The following is a 21,896-nucleotide window of genomic DNA, read 5'->3' as shown; positions in this document are numbered from 1 at the left end:
GTGTGATTAAATAACCTGGAGATGTAATATGAACTAAAATAAGAAGCATTCTAGGGTGAAAGTTTCCCATAGTTTCTGAACGTATTTGACAAATTCACCAAAACATACCATTTGCGATGACCTACGCCTTTGAGTCAGGATGCTCTAATTCATTAGAAATAGGGAATAAGAAAAAAATAATCAATGGAGACTTCATCTATGCATCCATCCATAACTTTTTTTTGTAAAATATCAAAATTATTATTTCTGTTACTAATATAAAAATACATTATTTAGAATGTTAATGTCTTTTTTTATGAGGCGTCTTCATGAGAGTGACATTGTCTTTAAACCTTGTGTGACAATCCCAAATGTACCACCGTGATGTCCAGGTTAGACAGGGTTACCTGGGAGCCCTAATTCTTCTTTATGATCATCTCATTTTTGATGACGATCCAAAATGCTTCATGGTGGAAGCAGACAGTGGGGGTTCCGAGAAGATGCCACAGATCCGCAGATCCCCGAGCAGAAAGGCTGCGGTCCTGCTGGGCAGGCATGGTGATGTGCAGGGGCACCCAAGGGCATCTGGAAAACAGTCTAGCTGTGGAGAAACTATTGCCTCATACCCAAGGGAATGTAGGGAGAACCTCACCGAGATTAGGGATCTGCTGCTGGCCAGCAAGGTACCAGCTGCCACCCATGCTGGTGCCATCATCCTCCCTGTGTGAAGTCACTGTGCCAACGCAGAGCACTGATCTGAGGCCCAGAAGGCCTCCTTCTTCCAGGCATTAGGCATCAACACGAACATCTCCAGGGGCACCAGTGAGATCCTGAGTGACAGAAAGTTGATTAAAGCTCGAGACAACGTGGGAGCCAGTGAGATCACACTGTTGACATCTCCCCCTCTCCCTGGAGCTGGTTAGTGGTGGCGTCTGCAACAGGAAGTACGTGACATCCCAGAGGAACTTCTGCACTCTGTCTTCCTGCAGGGCATCTGAAACATTGCCGAGGTTTGTCTGCAGCCTGGTTACCAGGCCGTGGCATCAGTACCCCATTTTCTTACCAATGGGCACAAGAGGGTCCTGATTTTTGCCTGTGGAGACTGAATAAACCTTCCCACTTGCTGAAAAGGTCAAGGTCTTCTTGGCTGATTCATCTGCATTTGTAGCTGCTGCTGCTGTGGCCGCTGCTCCCGTGGTTGCTGCCACCCCTGTTGCCCCTGCTGTTGCCACATGTCCCACCAAACTGGAAGCAAAGGGAGAGTCAGAGTTGGACAAGGACAATCTCTAGTCTCTAATCACCAAAAAACACTAAGTCAACCAGCAAGAAAATAGAGGCTTACTTCTCTTAAAGTTAATAAAAATGTTAACAAATATTTTGATTTAAAATTGTAATAAATCCTTTGAGTTTTTCCGAAATTGCCTGAGTGTGAACAGCACACCATTAAATGACTTAAAGATGAAAAAATGTCCCAGGAATACCACTATCTGGTCCTCTGAACAGCCATGGGGAGTCTGCAGACTTGGGGGCTTATCACTTGGGTTCTGTAGCTTTTAAGCCCCAGGTGATGCTGGGCCAGGGGAAGCTTACGACTTATACAGCCCTTGGGCCTCTTCACTTCTTCTGTTCCTTATGTCCTCTGTCCACAGGGCTGAGCGAAAGCATACAAACACTTAGAGTTCAGATGGTGACTTTTCATCCAAATGTGAATCAGGAAGTCATTAATGAAAGGCTTGGGTACAACAGCAGCTCTCAGAGGAACAAGATGACCTCTGCTCCATCCAGACTGTGAGCTCCCAGGAGGCAGGAAGGTTTTGCTGATGCTGCAGGCTGTCTTGTATTGTGGCATTTCTCCATTTTTTTTTACCTGCAATTCTCCATAAGAAATGGTTTTTTCTAACACAGCCCAATACACATACATATACATGTGTAACAGAACAAAACTTTCCCAAATTAATATTTCCCCCTCTGCTTTAAATGTACTCTCATATTTTCTCTTTTCTCATTTTCCACTTGTTCTGTTATGTTTCATTTTCTCAATGTTGGTCAGTGGAGACCGGATCAGTGGTGTCCAGGGGCACGCACAGGATGCACGGGGGGAAGAGAGAGTGACTACAAAGGGGTACCATTGACTTTTGTGGTAAGAGGGAGCTATGTATCTTGATGGTTGTGGCAGTTATACAAATCTACACATGTGTCAGAATTAAGCACATGCGTATAAAAGTGTGCATGTCAAAGCTGGTAAAATCTGAGCAAGGTCACTCATCTGTATTATTGGTTGGCTCAGTAGTAGAGTGTCAGCCTGGTGTGTGAAAGTCCTGGGTTCGATTCCCAGTCAGGGCACACAGGAGAGGCGACCATCTGCTTCTCCACTCCCCCCCCCCTTCCCTCCTGCAGCTGTGGCTCAAATGGTTCGAGCAAAATGGCTCTAGGAGCTGAGGATGGCTCCATGGCCTCTGCCTCAGGTGCTAAATTAGCTCAGTTGTGGAGCAACGGAGCAGCAGCCCCAGATGGGCAGAACATTGCCCAGTAGGGGGTTTGCCAGGTGGATCCCGGTGAGGGTGCATGTGGGAGTCTGTCTCTGTCTCCCCATCTCTCACTTAATAATAATAATAATAATAATAATAATAATAATAATAATAAAGATAAATGTATTATGCCAGTGTCAATTTCCTGGTTTTAATAAGGTACTATATTCATGTAAGTTGCTGCCATTGGGGGAAGCTGGGTGATGAACACAGGAGCCTCACATGGGACCTCTATGAACTATTTTTGCTATTTCCTGTGTATCTCTAATTATTTCAAAACAAAAAATTTTAACAATATTGCTCAAGACCCATTAAATTGGTATCATGAGGTCAAAACTCACAGTTGAAATATTAAGTTCTATTTCACAAAGGGTGGATGTTGGCTCAGCCCATGGTGGGGGCTACATGAAGAGGTCCATCGCCTGTGCAGACCTCTATTGTGCTGGCTGGGGCTCTACAGTGTGAAATCCACCAGCTACCAATGGAGTCGGATTTCTGAGGTTGCATTGAGTCACTCCACCCTGCGTTTTAAAAAAAAGACACTGCTCCTCATTCCACTCCTCAGACTTTAGAGCAGTGTTTCTCAAGGCATGGTCCCTGTCCCTTGCTGCCCCCACCCCCACCTCACTTAGGGCACTTGCTAAAAATGCAAGTTCCTAGTACTCACTGAGACATACTTAATTAGACTCTTTGGAAATATGCATTTTAAACCTTTTAAAGTCCCAGAGATATTTACGTTCACCATGCTGTTGGGAGGCTTGGAGAGGTTTGCTAAAACTGGACCCATGAATATGTGGGATGTCAATTCCAGTGAACACTGGAAATGAATTTTGTATTTAATGTTCCTCTGTTGTGAAAATAGGATTTCTGAGGGTAACTTTCTTTCTAGCTTAGGTACTGCTCAAACAATAGTTATCACTGTTGACATAAGCCATATTTCCTGCCTTTTATGATAAAAACACTACTTTAGTGACTCAGTTTCTCTAAGTGTGAGGACAAAAATTCCAGTCATCTCCTCAGTTCATAGCATTTCTGTATATGACCGTTTGTTCTCAGATGGAAATAATTTCATTAGCATAAGTGGATGCATATTTTATAAACACAGGCACATGTGTTTCAGATTCTACTCATATTTATTTACACATTTTGTAAACACATGTACACACAGAGCCACATGAACATTTTTTAGGAGAGCACATGGAACATCTTGCTCATGTAAATACCAAAGTTGCTGTCTCGGGACTTTTTCTCAGGTGGCAAATCAGTTACCGCTCAGGGGCTCTTAGGTAACTCATTTTTACTACCTTCCCTAAGGTAAAAATGTACCCCACTGTTTCGGCCACTGCAAATTTTCTCAACCTCCTTCCTCCCATGAGAGAGTCCTGGCCTCTTGTGGAAAATGAACACATCTTAAATGATAATAATTTCTAATAAGTCAATATCAAGGTCTCCCCAGATAACATCTCTATATCCTCAATACCCAGCCTCAGTGCAGGGACGTTTACTCAGGTTGAGGAGGGAGCTGCTTCCTGCCAAGTAGAAAGCACAGCTCCTTTCTATTACTACCAGAATCTCAGATGCACTTGAAATTGAGGAGTCAATTAAAATGAACCCAGTTGTAGGAAGTCAGGCCTTGCACAGAGCTGGGGGGGGGAGGGGGGATGGGCATGGGAAAGGTAGCTACAGCCACTTAGATTTAAAAATAATGTCACTTTTCCAAGGCCCACACACGAGACTGAAATAGACCCAATTGTTATTGCTTGCATGAAAAACAATCAGTTAACTACAACCCACTGTATCCTGAGCTAAATCTGTTTTTTTATCTTATTTTTATTAATTTTAATGCAGTGACATTGATAAATCAGGGTACATATGTTCCGAGAAAACATCTCCAGATTATTTTGACCTTTGATTATGCTGCATATCCCTCACTCAAAGTCAAATCGTCCTCCATCACCTTCTATCTGGTTTTCTACCCTCCCCCCACTCCCTCCCTCTCCTTCCTCACCCCTTCCCCACCCCTCCACCCCACTCCCTGTTACCATCACATTCTTGTCCATGTCTCTGAGTCTCATTTTTATGTCCCATCTATGCATTGGTTCATATAGTTCTTAGTTTTTTTCTGATTTACTTATTTCACTCCGTATAATGTTATCAAGATCCATCCATGTTATTGTAAATGATCCGATGTCATCATTTCTTATGGCTGAGTAGTATTCCATAGTATATATGTACCAAAGCTTTTTAATCCACTCGTCCTCTGACGGACACTTGGGCTGTTTCCAGATCTTCGCTATTGTGAACAATGCTACTATAAACATGGGGGTGCATTTCTCCTTCTGGAACCGTTCTATGGTGTCCTTGGGGTATATTCCTAAAAGTGGGATGGCTGGGTCAAAAGGCAGTTCGATTTTTAATTTTTTGAGGAATCTCCATACTGTTTTCCACAGAGGCTGCACCAGTCTGCATTCCCACCAGCAGTGTAGGAGGGTTCCCTTTTCTCCACATCCTCGCCAGCACTTATTCTGTGTTGTTTTGTTGATGAGCGCCATTCTAACCAGTGTGAGGTGATATCTCATTGTGGTTTTAATTTGCATTTCTCTAATGATTAATGATGTTGAGCGTTTTTTCATATGCCTATCGGCCATTTGTTTGTTTTTTTAACTAGGTACTAAATATAATGTAGAGAGAAAACAATGTTATGTAGAATTATGCTCTCAAAGTTTTCTTGATTTAAATGACCTGCTTTGGTCCAGACTGTGATGCTTTTTTCTCCTCTCTTTAAAGTAAGGGAAGTAAGGGTGGGCAAATATAAGGTGAAGGAAAATGAGGTGACTTTGGGTGCTGGGCACACAATACAATCAACAGTTCAAATGCCACGGAGATAGTCACCTGAAACCTGTGTATTCTTATTGATTGATATCACCTTATTAAATTTAATTTCTAAATTAAAAGAAATTTGTTAAGCATTTTCTTTTCTGACAGTGAAAGCAAAAATAATAGCTGTCTTCTGATTGGAACTAATTACACCAGGCACAGGCTAAACCCTTTACATTGATCTTTACAAAAGACCTGTGGGGTTGATATTCTTGTCCTCACCATAGATAAGAAAACAAATGTTCAGAAAGAGGCAATAGCTTGCTCAGGATTCAACAGCTAATTAATAGCTAAGCCAAGATCTGAATCCACCACCCATGTGCTTCCCAAAACTTCAGAGCCTCAGAATGTGACCTTATTTGGGAATAGGGTAATTGCAAGTGTAATTAGTTAAGATAAGGTCACAGTGGAGTAGAGTAAACCCCTACTCCAATGTGACTAGTGACCTTATAAGAAGAGAGGAGACACAGAGGCACAGGGAGAATGCCACGTGATGATAGAAGAGGTAGAGGTTGGGTCTATGAGGCTTGCTGGTGACACCAGCAACCTCTCTTGGAGAAAGACACAGAACAGCTTTCCCATAGACCCTTTGGAGAGAGCATTGGCTTATAGACAACTTGCTTTCAGACTTCTGACCTCCATAACTGTAAGATAACACATTTCTGTTGTTTTAAGACCCTTACTGTCTTAAGGTACTTTGTTAGGACAGCCTTAGAAAACTAATACAACCCATGATATATTCCACAACTTGTTAATGCACACATTTTGGAGAACAAAGAAGAGAGCTTACAAAGCACCCATGATCCAGTGCCAATCACTGTGGACTGTATACTTTTAAGTTTTCTTCACTTCCTCCCCACACTATTCCATCCATTCCCACGGTCCCAAAACAATGACAACTCTCTCATGCATTTTCTTCTCCTTTATTGTTTGATCAGCTATGCTCTTTATGGGAGGTGCTTTTAAAACAGTGAGAACAGCTGTAAAGTCCAGCATTCCCAGCATTTTATCTTCATCATCATTTCAGCGCCTTGGACTGGGTCCAGTTGAGATAAGTGGAGCCATCTTTGGTTTGGAACATTGGCACTTAACACTTGAGCAGGGGCTATGGCTGAGAGTGCCCAGAAGATGGCAGTGTGGATCATAAAAATCACACCATCCTCTCCTGGCTGCTGAACCACCACCAGCTTGTGCATCTTTCTGGTACAAGGAAGATGTTGGGCTCCAGGCCTCTGAGAAAGATCCTGGAAATGGCAGTTAGAACATCAAGTAACCGGAGGGGCCACTTAAGAGTAAATATTTCCCAAATTTACAAGGTTCTTTCTTGTTGTCAGAGAGAGAAACATTGAACTGACTTCATGCCCTTCACTTAAAGAGATGTACGGTTCAAACACTGGACATTTTTGTTACTAACATTGACATATCAGCTATAAGCTCTGTGTTCTGCCCCCTGTTGATCTGAGGGTTTAAGGCAAGGATCTCCGTTCCAGTATATAGACTGTGGATAAAGAAGGGATGGCTGAGAAAGAATAAAAGGAAGAGAGCTGAGCAGGGACAGGGAGACAGCACACACAGAACACTACTTCTCTAATGCTGGCGAGCTGTGTGACCAGGGACACTCATTTAGCCTCTCTGAGCCTAAGTTTGCCTTATTTTTCGCTTTGTTTTTTTTCATGAGCATGTCTACTATGCTGATCCTGCACTGTCCTAGTACAGCTCAAATGAGAAGACTGTTAAAACTGTAAAATATTTTTGTTATCCATTTTTGTAAGTATGGTCCAACAGTGACTCTCAATATTACTTTGGATCAGAATCCTCTGAAGAGCTTATTGAAGCACGGGTTGCGGCGCCTCGTCCCAGAGTCTCTGATTTATTTAGTGTGGGGAAAACCAGAGAGCTTGCAGCCGAAGCCAGCTCCCCAGGTGATGCTGAAGCTGCCGGTGCAGGGAGGACACTTTGCAGACCGCTGGCTAGAGCGAGGCTATGAGCATCTGGTATCTTTGAGGCCTTTACATTTCTTAGAACTTCCTAGGCTATTTTTTTTAACTCAAAATTAAGAAGATTCTTTTCACAAAATTAGGAAATATTGTCTTAGTCTTTAGTGAGCACACACACTCAATGCCTAGATGTGACCAGCTGTGTCACTATCTTGTGGGTCGTGTCCTTTTCAGTGGCTGTACAGTTTGCACACATGCCTGCTTGCTGCCTAGCGGTGCCTGCGTAGCCCACTGTCACCGAGGTTGCCCCCAGGAGCTGGTGGCTGCTGCGTGCACAGTGGGACCAGAAGGAAAGCCTAGTGAGGACCAGGTCCTGTCTTGGGAACGCTACAAGAGTGATTGTCAGTGTTGGGTCACTGCTGGCCTCCCAGCCCCTTACTCAGTTGTACTTTCACTATAGTACCCAAGGTCTTCTAATACACTGCTCACAAAAACTAGGGGATCAGGAAACATGCAGAGACTCCAGTACTTTCAGCCTTTTGTATAGTGCATTTTCACCAATGAATTAAAAGTTGGTTTTGCATCTCATTTGCATAATCAAACAACTTTGACTTGTCATTTGTTTTTCTGGTTCTTGTTTAATAAAAAAAAAATCAAAATTTTTAAAATTACTTCATATTCATTTTGAAATATCCCTTAATTTTTGTGAGGAATAAATACTTTTCTTAGTTTTTTAGGTTTATTTCTTGTTTACCAGCTATCTTTCTTTCTGCATCCCCAAATACAGATAACAGAGAGTTTGGATCACTTCTATGAGTCCCAAGAACAGTGGCTGACAAATAACAGGCACATAAACATTTCACTGAGTCAGTGGACAAACATTGGCCTTCCCCGGCACTTAAAGGTTTCACATAGCCCATTGGAGCCTCCTTTCTACCTTCCTTATAACTGTGATGACTGCTGCTTTGTTTTTGGCAAAACATACACTGAGTATAATGAACTAGAAAATACAGGTGTTTGGGGAGGAGGCCCCAATGTCAAAGAACATGGAATTATAGAAACAAAGAAGTTAGTGCCAGAAAAGGCTGAGAGAATCTCTAACTCCCAGCACTTTACAGATAAAGAATTGGAAGCCCCGTCCTACAGCTGGTTGAGGAGAAGAGAGGGCCCAGTCCCTTCTCCTTGGCAGGAGTCTCTCTTGGACACCTGGAGGGCTGAGCTCCTGATGGCAGCCTCCCTGGGATGACCAATGGACAGAATGCACATTAGATGAGTGAGAACTGGTGAGCAGCTCCAATCCTGCCCAGAGGCTTTCACTTTTATTGACTTTAAAAATAACAACGTGCGTCCTACACAATTCAATGTCTCATCCACACTTCGAGCCCGTGGTGGGCTGTGCTGTGTTTTGATCTTACTGATACTCCTTGTCTTCTACGCCTGACACACTCTGAAGTTGAGACTATGTAGCTGCTCTCACCAGTCTAATGTTCTGTGTTCTCAGACCTTATGACCTGTGCTTTGGGTTTTGGAGTGAGGCTGATCATAGGTTTAGAAAGACTGGTTGAAGATGACGATTAAGGCCTTAATGGATTAGGAAGATGTAAAAGTAAGGCTCTGGGGGACCAGAAGCTCAGAGACCATATAACCTGAAGAAAACAGAGGCAGACACCCAAATAAGTGCTCCCACAGTCTGGCCAGTTAAAAGGTGGCATTAGTAGCTGAATTTAACACCCACTGAGCACTGACCATGTTGCAGGTGGGGAGCCGAGTGCTTCCTCTTCTGGAACATTCCATCCCCTACTAATCTGTAAAGTACATACTAGGCTGCACCACATAAAATTGTCACTTTTATAAGTCAAAAATGGTTGAGTAGCAGTGATATCGTTTGGATCAAACTAAAAAAAAAATCATCCCCGTTTTATAGATAAAACACCTGAGGCTCAGTGTGAGTAAGTAACCCAGAGTAGAGGGTTTTTGCACCCAAATCTGGTGACTCCAAACCCCAGTCTCTTTCTGCTCTATGTGGAGCCAGAAAGAAGGGGGGAGCTTAGGAAACCCAGATGCTATCACAATGTTTGTATTGTGCCGGTCAACATTTCTTTTAATAACTTAGAGCTCTGTACCCTTCCTTCATAGTCATAAATAATGCACTTTAGGAGAACTGCAAGTACGGTCTTGAAGGAGCCCTAAGTACTGAAAGAACCGCAAATGGCTGTTTTCAGGTTATGAAATTTTAATAACATTATTTTGTTGCAATACGTCATCCATCCTTTTAAAGAGGATGTTCCAAGAACTCATTATGTGATTATAAAATAATCAGACTTTTTCATACTGATGAGCAAAAACCAGTCTCTCTTTGTGACAACACTAAGAATACCCTAAGAAAACTTTTAAATTCTCACCACTAACAGTGCTTTCTCAAGTAAGAGTAGAGAAAGCACAAAGGCAGTATAAGTGAGAAACTAAACGAAACATGATCAGAATTAATTTGGAATATTTTAATGACACTGCTAACTATATCAAAGCGAGATAGCAGTCATCTTGGTGATTTCTCAAGTGCCTGTGATAGAATGACTTTTACACACAACCAGGCTGAATCTTTGGGGTTTTTTTATTTTGTGTTGTGGTATCGTTGTTGAAACTTTTCCCTTATCGTAGGTTGTTTAATCCTAAATCCACACATTTGCACTGCACTTAGCAGAAGCTTAATAAATATGGGACAAATGAGTGAAATAGACCAGCTTCTCTGTGTTATTTTATCAGACGAATGAGTAGTCCCTGTGCTAAATGCTGGTATGGAAACAAAGCATTAGTTAGACATTTTTTCCTGGCTGCTCTCACTATATAGCTTACGATGAAATTCCTGTGATCTGACACTGATTGGCAGGTGATGTATGAACAGAACTTAAACAGCTTTGGAGTTCGTGAGGTTTTTAACTCGACTGCATTAACGGGGGTAAAAACGTGAACATGTCAGTTTAGCTGTCCTCATTGACACGCAATGAGCAGAAAATACTGCTGCCTTCGTAGTGCAAACGGCCACTCTCCAATAACTGGCTCTTTCCAATTGTGACAAGTTGCGACAAGATGTATGCTTTATGAGAGGCTGTGTCAAAGGTTTAACTTTATAAACAATGAGGTAAACATTATGGGTAGAATTTATTATGCCCAGTTTAATTTCATGAAAGACCTTCATCAAAATAAAATACATACAATGTGATATCTGGTGTCGCCTTTGTTATGATGGAAGCCTGTTTCCCAGAATCTCCTCCCGCTGTGGTTCAAGGTTAGATTTGTCCGAAAAAGGAATTTGCATGAGGAAGTGAGGCAACAGCCATAGCTTTTGGAAGGTCATCAGGGTTAGACACAGTGACAGGCATTCCTAGGGGTGCTGGGGGGTTCCAGGTTGTTCTGTCTCCTGTGCTCCATATTTCATTCCTCTTCCTGATTCCTGACTCATTAACAGATGTCTGGAGGGGTAGACATGCATGAAGACATCAGCTGCGTCTTGGTGGCCCCACCTTGGGGGACTGGATGTACTTGATTTCTGACTGGACATGGACTCCTCTGATCCCCCACACTCTATGTAAGCCTTCACTTCCCCAGTACCCACCCCCTGTCCTCCCCACCCCCCGCAAGGTCCGCCTCCCATAACAGACTGGCATTCCCTAACTCACAGTAAATCACAGTGGTTCTGCCATGCAGAGGGCACCCAGTTGGAAATGATAACAGTTTAATTTGTGATAGCTTTACTGTTTTGAAATTTAGTACATATTCACAATGTTAAAAACTGAGCAATATAAAAAAATACAAAAGAAAAAAAGGGAAGAAGTCACCCGAAATCTCAATTACTTGGTCTCACTAACCAGAAATAGATTCACTGCTAATTTTCCACACACATACATTTGAGGTTCGGTGCACACTAAAGCCAGTCACAGACAGGAGGAGAATACAGCTATAATGAGTCTGAATGAATAATTAAATTTCATGCCATTGCCACCCTGGATTCTATTTGCAGATTATTTTTTGAATTAAGAAATAGGTGTGTGTATTTTCCATTCTAAAATCCTGGTTCATAAGCATATATGTTAACAGAAAATTTTAAGTACCATTTCTCCTCCATTTTAATTTGAGACCATAAAAATTATTTTTGCTTCAGTTATTACCAGAACTACAAACTCCTCCCCTCCTCAACCCAAAAGAGCAGAGGTGAAAAGTAATGTGTGGCGCACTGGATTTTTAACTTAAGTATCATTGCATTTTTTCCCAGAAAAGCAATCTCTTGAGAAAACAGTCAGTATTCTTTGGGTAGGATGTCATAGCAACAGTTTAAACTAAAGAAAGGAGTGTGGAAATATAGCTTCCCAAACTTTCCAAACCCAGACTTATGTTCCATTCATGCTTTAAGCCACAGAAGACCCAAATACGACGAGAGAAATTAAAATATTTTTTTCTTTAAGATCAACCCCTAAGTTCCCCTTCTGAAAACATGTGGAAAGAGAAATGTTTCAGTCCTTTGCCCTTTGCACTTTGCCTTAGTTAAATCCCACCACATTCCAACTCTGCGAAACCTCCAACACATAGCACAGGATGGAACACCAGAAGTGACCAAGCTGTGCTTACTGGACAAGTGGCCGGGCATACTCGCTAGCTCAAAGCTTCTTCCTTTTGACCAGCTACTCGAACAGAGGATTCCAGCCTGTGCCCAGGCAAAAGCATTAGCTTATTGCACCACTTGAACTTCTCATAGTTGAAAGTTCAAATATTCAATCTGCAAAAGCCAGGAGTAATGGGATAACATATTTGACTTCCAGTCCAAAGATCCGATTTCAGCTGTAGCTCTGACACTCAAGTGGTCTTGGGCAGATAACCCAGAATGCAGACAAAAGTAACATAATGTCTGTGAAAATGTTTTGTGAATGATAAAGTGCCACGTGAATGCAGTGTGTCATGGCCATCCTCATGACTGGTCTGATAAGTGGCTGTTCACTCCAAAGCATTTTTCAAAATTTCTGCAGTCTCGGGGCCCTATATTTTCAGGGTCATCCCTGGCTCCATCCTTCTCATTCCTCTGAATTTCATTTCTGTATCTCCTTGGTCAGGCTCTCTGCTGGCTGTCCCTGATCCATAATGTGTCAACCCTCTTACCCTCCAGCCCACTGGGAACTACCAGTGTCATGTGGAAAAACTGGTCAAAACACAAACTTTTGTCAAGAGAAAAGGGAGAGGCAGTCAAGAGAGACTAACCTCCCGAGTCTCCTTCTCCCAGAGCTTTTATTAATCGGAAGCAGAACAAAGGTAATATTGCAGGGGAGGGAGATCAGGTGACAAGGAGAAAGAATGATTAATGTACTTCTTGTTGATATGGAAAAAGGGCTAGTTTCAGTCAGAACATTCTTTTTCTTTTGCTAATTAACCAGCATAAAGGGAGGGGCAATCTATAAACCTCTAGGCTTATTTTCTAAAGCCCATTCACATGCATTCCTTTGTGTCTGCACAAAGGTCACTCATTCACACAGTTTCTTGGTGTTTGTATCCAAGAAACCTGCTTCACTGTGTTGATAGCATGGGATTACATTCATATAACCATTCACACTCAGGGCTTTTTAACTAAAGTCCCTTAATCCAAGTAATAGAGGGTCCAAGATCAGATAGGTGATTCCCTACACAACCGAGCTGTAGAACTCGGGCCCTTTCTTCATTTCCCTCCAAAACTTCACTTAATAGGGCTGTTCTTGTAGCAGGTTTTTGAGGAAACAAAGTGGGTCTACACAGTAGAAACTCCAAATAACATAAAACTAAGTCTAAGACTCACCTGCTCTAAAAGCCCTTAAGAACAAGGCCATCCTACTTGTTCTGTCACACTGAGTAAAGGTCCCTCACTGCTTGCTTTGAACTACTTCCTCAAAACCAACAATGCATAGGAGCCTACAATGTTCTGTTTCTCTTGCTACACCCTCTGTCTGACAACAAGCTGCCCCTCACACATTTAGTAGCACTGCCTTCACTCTACCCAAGTGAGGTGCCATCGCCAGAGCTCTCCCTCTCTTCCTCATCCCCTGGTCCTTGCGGGAGACAGGGAGTGATACAGAAATATTATTCCTCCCAAAGTAAAAATTGTGTCACCATCACCCCTTCCCTTTAGGAGACTAAAAGAGCTATAGTCCATATATGTTTACCAACAATTTTTTGAATTGTTCATTCATTCTGTAAGTATTTACCTCCTTCAATGCACCAGTCTTACTCTAGAAGCTGAGCTGCAACCACAACAGACAAAAACATGCCATTGTGAATTAGTATTTGGCAGGGGGTGTGAGGGGTGGGGGACAATAAACAAATGCACAATTAAAGTGAATATATGTCAGGATGTGGCCAGTGGAGAAAAATAAAAGCAGGACAGGGCAATAGGGGGAAGTGATGGGGAAGGTAGCTTGTAATTTTCAGTTAAGTAGTCAAGGAGGTCCTCTTTGAGAAGAAGCCTGGCCGTGGGTCATGTGACTATGGGGAAAAGTTGCAGGCAGAGGAAACAATCTGTGCAAGGGCCCTGAGGCAGGTTGCCATCACATCTGTATTCTATCTGTGTAGAAGATAAGATTTTACCTTTAACTTGGTTCAATGTTTAAAGTTCCTTCCCTCAAATGTATCCTTGCCTTACTTCTGTATATCCTGTTCAGTTTATTTCCTAAATACCTCATATACCTCATACATCCACAATCTGTCTCTTCCCTTCCATCTGACCTCCTATTGCACTTATTTGTGCATTCATGAGTTCTCCCCTGGATTATAGATACAGCTTCTTAACTGGAGCATTAAACACTCTTCAGTTCCCATCAAGTAATTTATAATTCAAATCTGAACACATCGCTCTGCTGCATTAAATCACTCAAGTCCCCACTCCCTCCAGCCCCCATACCTTCAGAATCAAGTCCAACCTCCTCAGCGTGGCTGTAGCAGAGGCTGTGAGTGCCCACTCATATTCCCCAGCACTCGTTGTCCCGGAACACGTCCATGGCAGCTTACCTCCAGCACCTGCCACTCTTCGTACAAGGGATTTCTCTTACTTGTGGGCAATGGGCTGTAAGCACCAGGAATTAATTCTCCTAGAGACTATCCTTCAGCCAATGATGGATGAGAATGGAGGATAAACTCTCCATCTTCCTGACCCCTGTGCAGGAAACAGGGAGAGAATAACTTTGAGGTACATGTCACACTACCTCCCAGATCCCCGGTGGAAATGACTCCCGTGGCCCACAGTAGCCGTCTGCTCCATAATGAACTTTATCTTGGGTGCCTTCTCTTCTCTAGTGTCCCCACTCATCTACAAATGCTTCCTGGGGTCATTCTCCAAATAAACTACTGGTACTCAAATCTTTGTTTTCATGTTATTGCTGTAGGTTAAACTGTGTCTTCCCAAAAGATATACTGAATTCCTAACCGCCAGGTACCTGTGTATGTGATCTTGTTTGGAAAGAGGGTCTTCACAGATTAATTAAGATATGGTCATGCTTGGTTAGGATGGGCCCTACTCTTATGACTTGTTTCCTCATAAGAAAAGCAGGGACACACAGGGAGAATGTCATGTGGTGACAAGGGCAGAGATTGGAGTGATATGTCTGACAAGCCAAAGAGCTCCAAGGATTGTCAGAAACAGCCTAAGCTAAGAGAAAAGCGTGGATAGATTCTGCCCTGAAGCCTTCAGAGAGAGTATGGCCTTGCCACCAGCTTGGCTTCCGGCTTCTGGCCTCGATAACTGTGAGACAATAATTTTCGGTTATTTAAACCCCCTTGTGAGATACTTTGTCATAGCAGCATAGGGCTCTACTGCAGTTTTCTATTGTTATACATAGCTGCTTCAAGACTGACAGATGAAAACATCAACTGTTTTCTTTTATCTCTCAACTTTCTGGGTCAGGCATTTAAGCAGGTTCAGCAGGGCAAGCCTTCGGTCTCATGTGGTGTTGACAAGGCTTACTCATCAGTATTCAACTGATAATTGGGCAAGTCCAGAATATGCAAGACAGATTTGTTCACGTGTCTGGCATTTTGGTAGGAATTTCAGGGATGGTAGGAGGCTCGACTCAGCTGGGACTGTTGTCAGAGGCCCTACAGTGGCCTCTCCAATATGGAAGTTTGCGAGTCATCAGAGTTCTTATGTGGCGACTCAGAGATCTCAGAGAGATGTTCCAAGACACCCAGGCACAAGCTGATAGGCTTCTTGTGACTATGTCTCAGAAGTTCCAGAATGTCACTTCTACCACAGCCTATGGGTCTAGCAGGTCACTAAGTTCAGGCCAGAGTTAAGAGGTTGGAAGTAAACCTCCACTTCTCAGTGAGAGAAGTGATAAAGAGTGTAGTCACCCCTAATCACCTTGTTTCAGGATCTGCATCTGGGGGGAACCCAACCCAAGACAACAACCTATAAAAGCCTTCAGGATCTGGCCCCTGACTACTTCTAGAAGCATCTCTTGCCCTCATAGTCACCTTTAGTCTCTGCAGTGCCAGGATCCTCACTGATTTCTAACCCCCCATGTTTTACCTCGCTCCCCATGCCTTTATTTATTTTTTATGTACAAAGTGAACACACACACAACAGACACTACGCAAGAGATATTCGTGCTCTTCTCTGCCTAGGACGCCCTTCCCCCGATCTTTGCCCAGCTGGCAGATGAACTTATCCTTCAAGACCTAGACGGCGCTTCACGTTCTCCGTGACAGCAAGGCCACCGCCTCTCCTCTCACTCCTGTCTCAGCTGCTGGGTGAACACCTGCTCCCTCATGTCTTTTCATGGTTGAATAAATGGTGTGTGGCCTGAAGAACCCCAAGGCAAAAATCGAATCAAATGGAGAAGATTGTTAAAGTTTTGTGTCAGTGTTTTCCTGACCCTTCTCGAGTGGTTTTCTTAATGTCCACCAGGTCAGTATAGAATCCAGTCATCAGGCTGTCATGAGGAAGAGGGGCACAGGTGAGAAGATGATCGCATATAACCATTTGATTTAAAATCATAGCTCCATATATGTGATTGATTATCTCTACACCCTTGTTTAACTCTCCTTGCTTCTTAATAGGTTCAGCTGATATCTTAATAAAATTGATTTCTTTCTTACCTCTTGTCTAGTTCATACAATATAAAAGAAATTACAATTGCCCCCAACAGTGTAGCTTGTGTCTATAAACCCTGTTAGAGTTCTGCCAAATACAGACTGGAATAAAGCATAATGGTCACACAACGGACAGCAAACATTTTTCTGTACAAGGACAGATGGTAAATATTTTAGAGTTTGTGGGCCAAGAGGCACAATCAAGGATATTTTGTGTAGACGTTTATATAACCACTTTAAATATAACTATCACGACATTTTTTTAAAACATCCATGTACTGGCAGGCATGGGCCAGACTTGGAGCACGGGCCATAGTTTGCCAACACAGGTTGTAGCAGATTGAGAGCAAGATTTGAGGGGACCTGGGCTCAAACCCTTTGTCCCTTGTTATCATGTGACTCCCAGCAGTTTCATTCATTGCAGAAAGCCCTGACGAATACTGCACAGCAATGGAGGCTCCACTTCTGAGGAGGGGTAGGGTTCCTGGCTAAGTTCCAGATACTTGATCTTAGTGAAGCAACAGAGGAAAGCAACATGGTTAGAAGACCGGACCTCCAGGGAACAGGCAGTGAGTCTGAGCCCCACCACAAAACCACACGACGCAGTGCTGGTGTCCAGGACAGAGTGACCTGTGTAGTGGACCTCAAGCCCAATGTAGGAACAGTGGCTCAACTGAAGAACTCACCCGACATTTCATTCCGCATTGGTACCCTCCCCCCAAACGTTTCCACATCATGGTTCCACACCCTTTGGGAGTTAGGAATTAACTGGCACTCAAGTCCCATTACCCGAGGATGCAGTAAACACAAGGGCTCTCAGCCAAGATCTGTAGTGCCCTCCTGGGGCATCTGAGAATGTGCAAAGGTGTTTCCGGTCAGACACTGACCTTCAGGGAAGGGCGTTTTCCAGGGATGGCAGGTGCTCTGCAACACATGGAACACCATAAAAACATGTTCTGACCAAATGTCATCATTAGCAACCCCACCGAGAAACACTGCTACGTAGACACTCTGGATCCCTGAGCTGTTGAAATGCGGAGGGGAGGGACACCCTTGTAAACTTGAACTTCGCTGAGCCTCACCTTCCTCACCTAAACTCAAAGATGCTGCCGAGAATCAAGAGACAATGCATATGAAAGTCTTTCGCAGACTGACAAATGTTATAAATACAGTAATCATTGTTATTACATGTGTAATTGATGTGTGCTCAGGGGCTTCTAAATGTTATGCTTTTTTTTAAAAAATGAATGAGATAAAACTTACTTGCAGTAAAATGCACAAATCTTAAAGTATAGCTGGAAGACTTTTCACATATGTGTGTATACCTCTCTACCTATCACCTAGATCACGATATAAGGAAGTTCCATCATTCCAGAAAGTTCTCTCATGTCCCTTTCCAGTCAGTAACCCCCTTCCACTGGCTACCACTGTCCTGTACTCTCCATAGGTCAGAGTGTCTATTCTTGAACTTCATATAAATAGAATAATACAGTGTATACTCTTTTGTGTCTTCTTTTTGAGATTCAGCCATTTTGTTGCATGTATCAGTAGTCCATCCCACTTTATGGTTATGTCATAACATACAACTCTTTTAGGTCTAAAGGAACTTTTTAATTTCACACTTAAAGCAAAAGCAACATAGAACCATCTCATCCCTAGCATGAGTTCTGAGCCTGGTCTTTCCAACAGCCTGACTCCTGTGCTTGGGGAAAGACAACGTCAATTAGCTTTCTGCTGCGTTGGGAATAAGACCAGACTGTCAGCCCTCACAGGACAAGGTCTTTGAGGGAAAACAGTTCCATTAGCTTAACATTTATTAACCTACTTATCTGTTCTTCAAATCAAAATTCTGCTTGTTTCATACTGAACTGTTTTATTTACATAGAAATAAGAAAGACAGACTACCTCCCTCAGCTTGGGAGTATGGCACTTTAAGACAAAAAATACACATTTTGCAAGCAAGACGTGGGGAGTGGAATGGAAAACTCCACTGAGTGCTTTCTTGGCTCTTTGCCATTCTGTGAATGCTTAAATATATATATATATATATATATTTTTTAAAGCCAACTGTTCTCACATTTAGGCCAATTTTTCTTTTGCTAATATGGTCTTTTCTTGTCTTCAATACAAAACAGGTTGAGAATAGAGAAAGATATAACCTATCCAGAGTTTTATTTCACCAATAGTCTGTTCAATTTCCATTAAAGGCAATATTTACATATCTTTAAATATTAATACTGGTGTTAAAGAACACAAGGCAAATGCAATGTTTGGAGCCTACCTTGAGTAAAAATTTCTATGGAGGCGCAGGCAATTTCTTAATTGGTCAATTCAATTAATTGGTCTGGTAACGCCAATTGCTGGAGGTGATGTGCCCCACAAGGAAATGAATGTGCCCATAGGGAATAGTATCAACAATCTATGGGTTTAGGTTATGTTCAGGCAAGTGTCTAACACACGTTCTGTAACTGTCAGTGGTGCCGTGTCAAGATGAACCTGGACCTCCTTAGAATCTGAAAAGAAACTCAGGGAAAAATGACCTTAAATCCCCAACCTCCACCCTTGCTTCTTGTCACTGACATCATGTACCATACCTTAATCGGCATCCCCAGTATCAGCCTTTGTATTTCACAGTGCTCTGTCCAGAGCTCACCCCGTTTGGTTCCTAGGTCAACCCAGGAGGTGATTAGCAATATGACCACACTGAGAGGTGGACAGGCTAGATGAATTCTGCAGTTAATGCAGTCCGGAAGTGGAGGAGGCCCTCCTTCCCTCTTCTGCCTCTACTTCAACCTAATGCTGCCCTAAGAAAAGCACCAGGATAAATCTTTCCAAGTATTTTATAAAACTTAATTAAAAGGCAAAGTTCAAGTTAAAAATAATTAAACATAAAGTCTCTTTGGTGGAATCATAATAATTTGATTTAATTTGTCCCAGCAAACTAACTAAAAACAATCAGGTATCATAACTTAGTGCCTGCCTTCTTCTGTCCTACCGTCATCAGAATATATGCTCCACGAGGACGTGGTTCTGCTTAGCTCACCATTATGCTCCCACTGCCTAGACCAGTGCCTGACACATAGTAGGCAGGCTATAAATACTTGTTGAATAAATGAGGGGTTGAAGAAATGAAGGAATAAGAGAAAGAAGGAAGGAATAAGACTCAGATACATGGTGTGGTTTGCCTAAACCCCACAACCACGGTAACATAAATAACCACCCTTTTGTTAAAACTTTTCAGTTTTTCTTTATTTACATTGGCAGTGTTCATGATTTTTTTTTTTTTTTTTTTTTTTTTTTAATTTTTCTGAAGCTGGAAACAGGGAGAGACAGTCAGACAGACTCCCGCATGCGCCCGACCGGGATCCACCCGGCACGCCCACCAGGGGCGACGCTCTGCCCACCAGGGGGCGATGCTCTGCCCATCCTGGGCGTCGCCATGTTGCGACCAGAGCCACTCTAGCGCCTGAGGCAGAGGCCACAGAGCCATCCCCAGCGCCCGGGCCATTTTTGCTCCAATGGAGCCTCGGCTGCGGAAGGGGAAGAGAGAGACAGAGAGGAAAGCGCGGCGGAGGGGTGGAGAAGCAAATGGGCGCTTCTCCTGTGTGCCCTGGCCGGGAATCGAACCCGGGTCCTCCGCACGCTAGGCCGACGCTCTACCGCTGAGCCAACCAGCCAGGGCAGTGTTCATGATTTTTAAAGTATATATATATTTAAATTTATTGATTGATTTTAGAGAGACAGAAAAAGGAAAAGAGAGAGAGAAAAAGAGAGAGAGAGAGAGAAAAACATTCATTTTGTTGTCCCATTTAGTTGTGCATTCATTGGTTGCTTCCCGTGTGTGCCCTGACTGGAGATTGAACCTGCAGGCTTGGTGCTTTGGGATGATGCTCTAACCAACTGAGCTAACTGCCCAGAGCAGCATTATGGTCTTTATAAAGGCAGAGGGGCGAAAGAGAAGAGGAGTTGTCATTTTTCCAGACAAACTCTTTTAACAGCTCAGCAGCGTTGCTGCTCTTGAGGAAGAGAGTAATAAAGGTGCTTTGGGAGTGGATGCAGGTGACTGGCTGGGCCCACCAACCAGCAAGTGATTAATAGCATATGATTCAAATCCACAGATCACAATATATCAGAGACCCTAGCAAGGCTGTGACTGTGCTTGTTCCACAGATATTAAAGGCCAGGATAGTTAGTTGCCCTTGGGACCATCTGTCTAATCTATTTTATTTTAATACCATATCACTTGATTCATGTGTATAACAAGACATGTCCATAGAGAAGGCAGTGTTGAATGGTTGATGCTCTTTTTTCTTTATGCTTAGGTTATATTAAAGAAATATATCTGCTTGTGAATATGCAAATAATTGGTTTAAAGTCTCACTAACTTGTAAGAAAACTCTTGAATCATCTTTTTGTGTTCTAGGAATTCAGTATTTCTCAGTGCAAATATCAAACTCCTACTCAGATACACCAAATGGAGACTTGGCTGCTTCTGAAGAATCTATTTACTGAGAAGATGAAAGCCCACACTTAGAAGAAACTATGTTTCAGTCTATCTGATGGTTCAAACACTTCTTTGCTTAAAGATGACTCCGAAGGGATGTCACTGAAGACAATGGTAGCACGATAGAGAAGGGTGGGCCCAGTCCAGCTCAACATTACGTATTTCGTGTTATGTGGCTCACAGCAAAAAGAGGGAAGAACCAGAACAGAGAAGACGCACTTATGCTTTCCGAGAAGGCTAATATGCCAAGATGGTGATGTTACCAGATAGCATACCTTAATGCCTTTTAAAAAATTTATACATGTACTTTTCTTTCTTCTCCTAGTCTATGTTCTCAAGATAGAGAGCAAAATCTATAGTTTAACAATGTTTTATGCCAGCAGAAAAATTATAGTAACCAAGTGTACCCAAGAGCTCATAATTCTCCTGGCCAGCCATCTCCACGTTTGCCGCTTTCATTACATTAGAAATGGAGGCTAATTAAGGCAGCTGTGGCTAGAGCAGGCCAAATTGGATTTTTTCTTACAGCTTTCCGTTCATCTCACAGAATGATGTCATAAAATGTTCAGGCTATGAAATGCCCAAGGCGGTTTGTTTCCCCTGTTCTATGGGTCATGCTGGAATGCTGGGGAAATGGGCCCCAGAATGTCATAAAGCTTTAAAGAGGAACAATAAAACCTATGTGGAAGCCACGCATAATATGGGCATTCACTGCTCTTTGTAAATGGGCTCCATGAGGCCAGAGGAATCGTAGGTGGGATCCTTGTAGGTGGAAAGAGGGGCAGGAGATGATGAAGTGAGCAGCACTGCATAGACACTCCGCAGGCTTTGGGTCTGGGGCTCTCCGGAATAGCCAGGCATCGCTCAGAGGTTTTACACGGAACCCATAACTGGGACTGCCAAATCACACACCTTCTTGACAGACATATTCGACCACAGGCTGCTCTTAAGTAATAGGGCTATATTATATGG

At 42.9% G+C, this 21,896-nt stretch overlaps 1 pseudogene; it reads left to right on the top strand.

Moving 5' to 3' along the window:
* Positions 1-363: 363 nt before the first annotated feature.
* LOC136393867 (large ribosomal subunit protein uL10 pseudogene) lies at positions 364-1,269 on the top strand (annotated as a pseudogene).
* The last annotated feature ends 20,627 nt before the right edge of the window (positions 1,270-21,896 follow it).

Source organism: Saccopteryx leptura, chromosome 2, assembly GCF_036850995.1.
Source record: "Saccopteryx leptura isolate mSacLep1 chromosome 2, mSacLep1_pri_phased_curated, whole genome shotgun sequence".
NCBI classification, from domain to species: Eukaryota; Metazoa; Chordata; class Mammalia; order Chiroptera; family Emballonuridae; genus Saccopteryx; species Saccopteryx leptura.
This window is presented reverse-complemented; position numbering and strand designations above follow the sequence as displayed.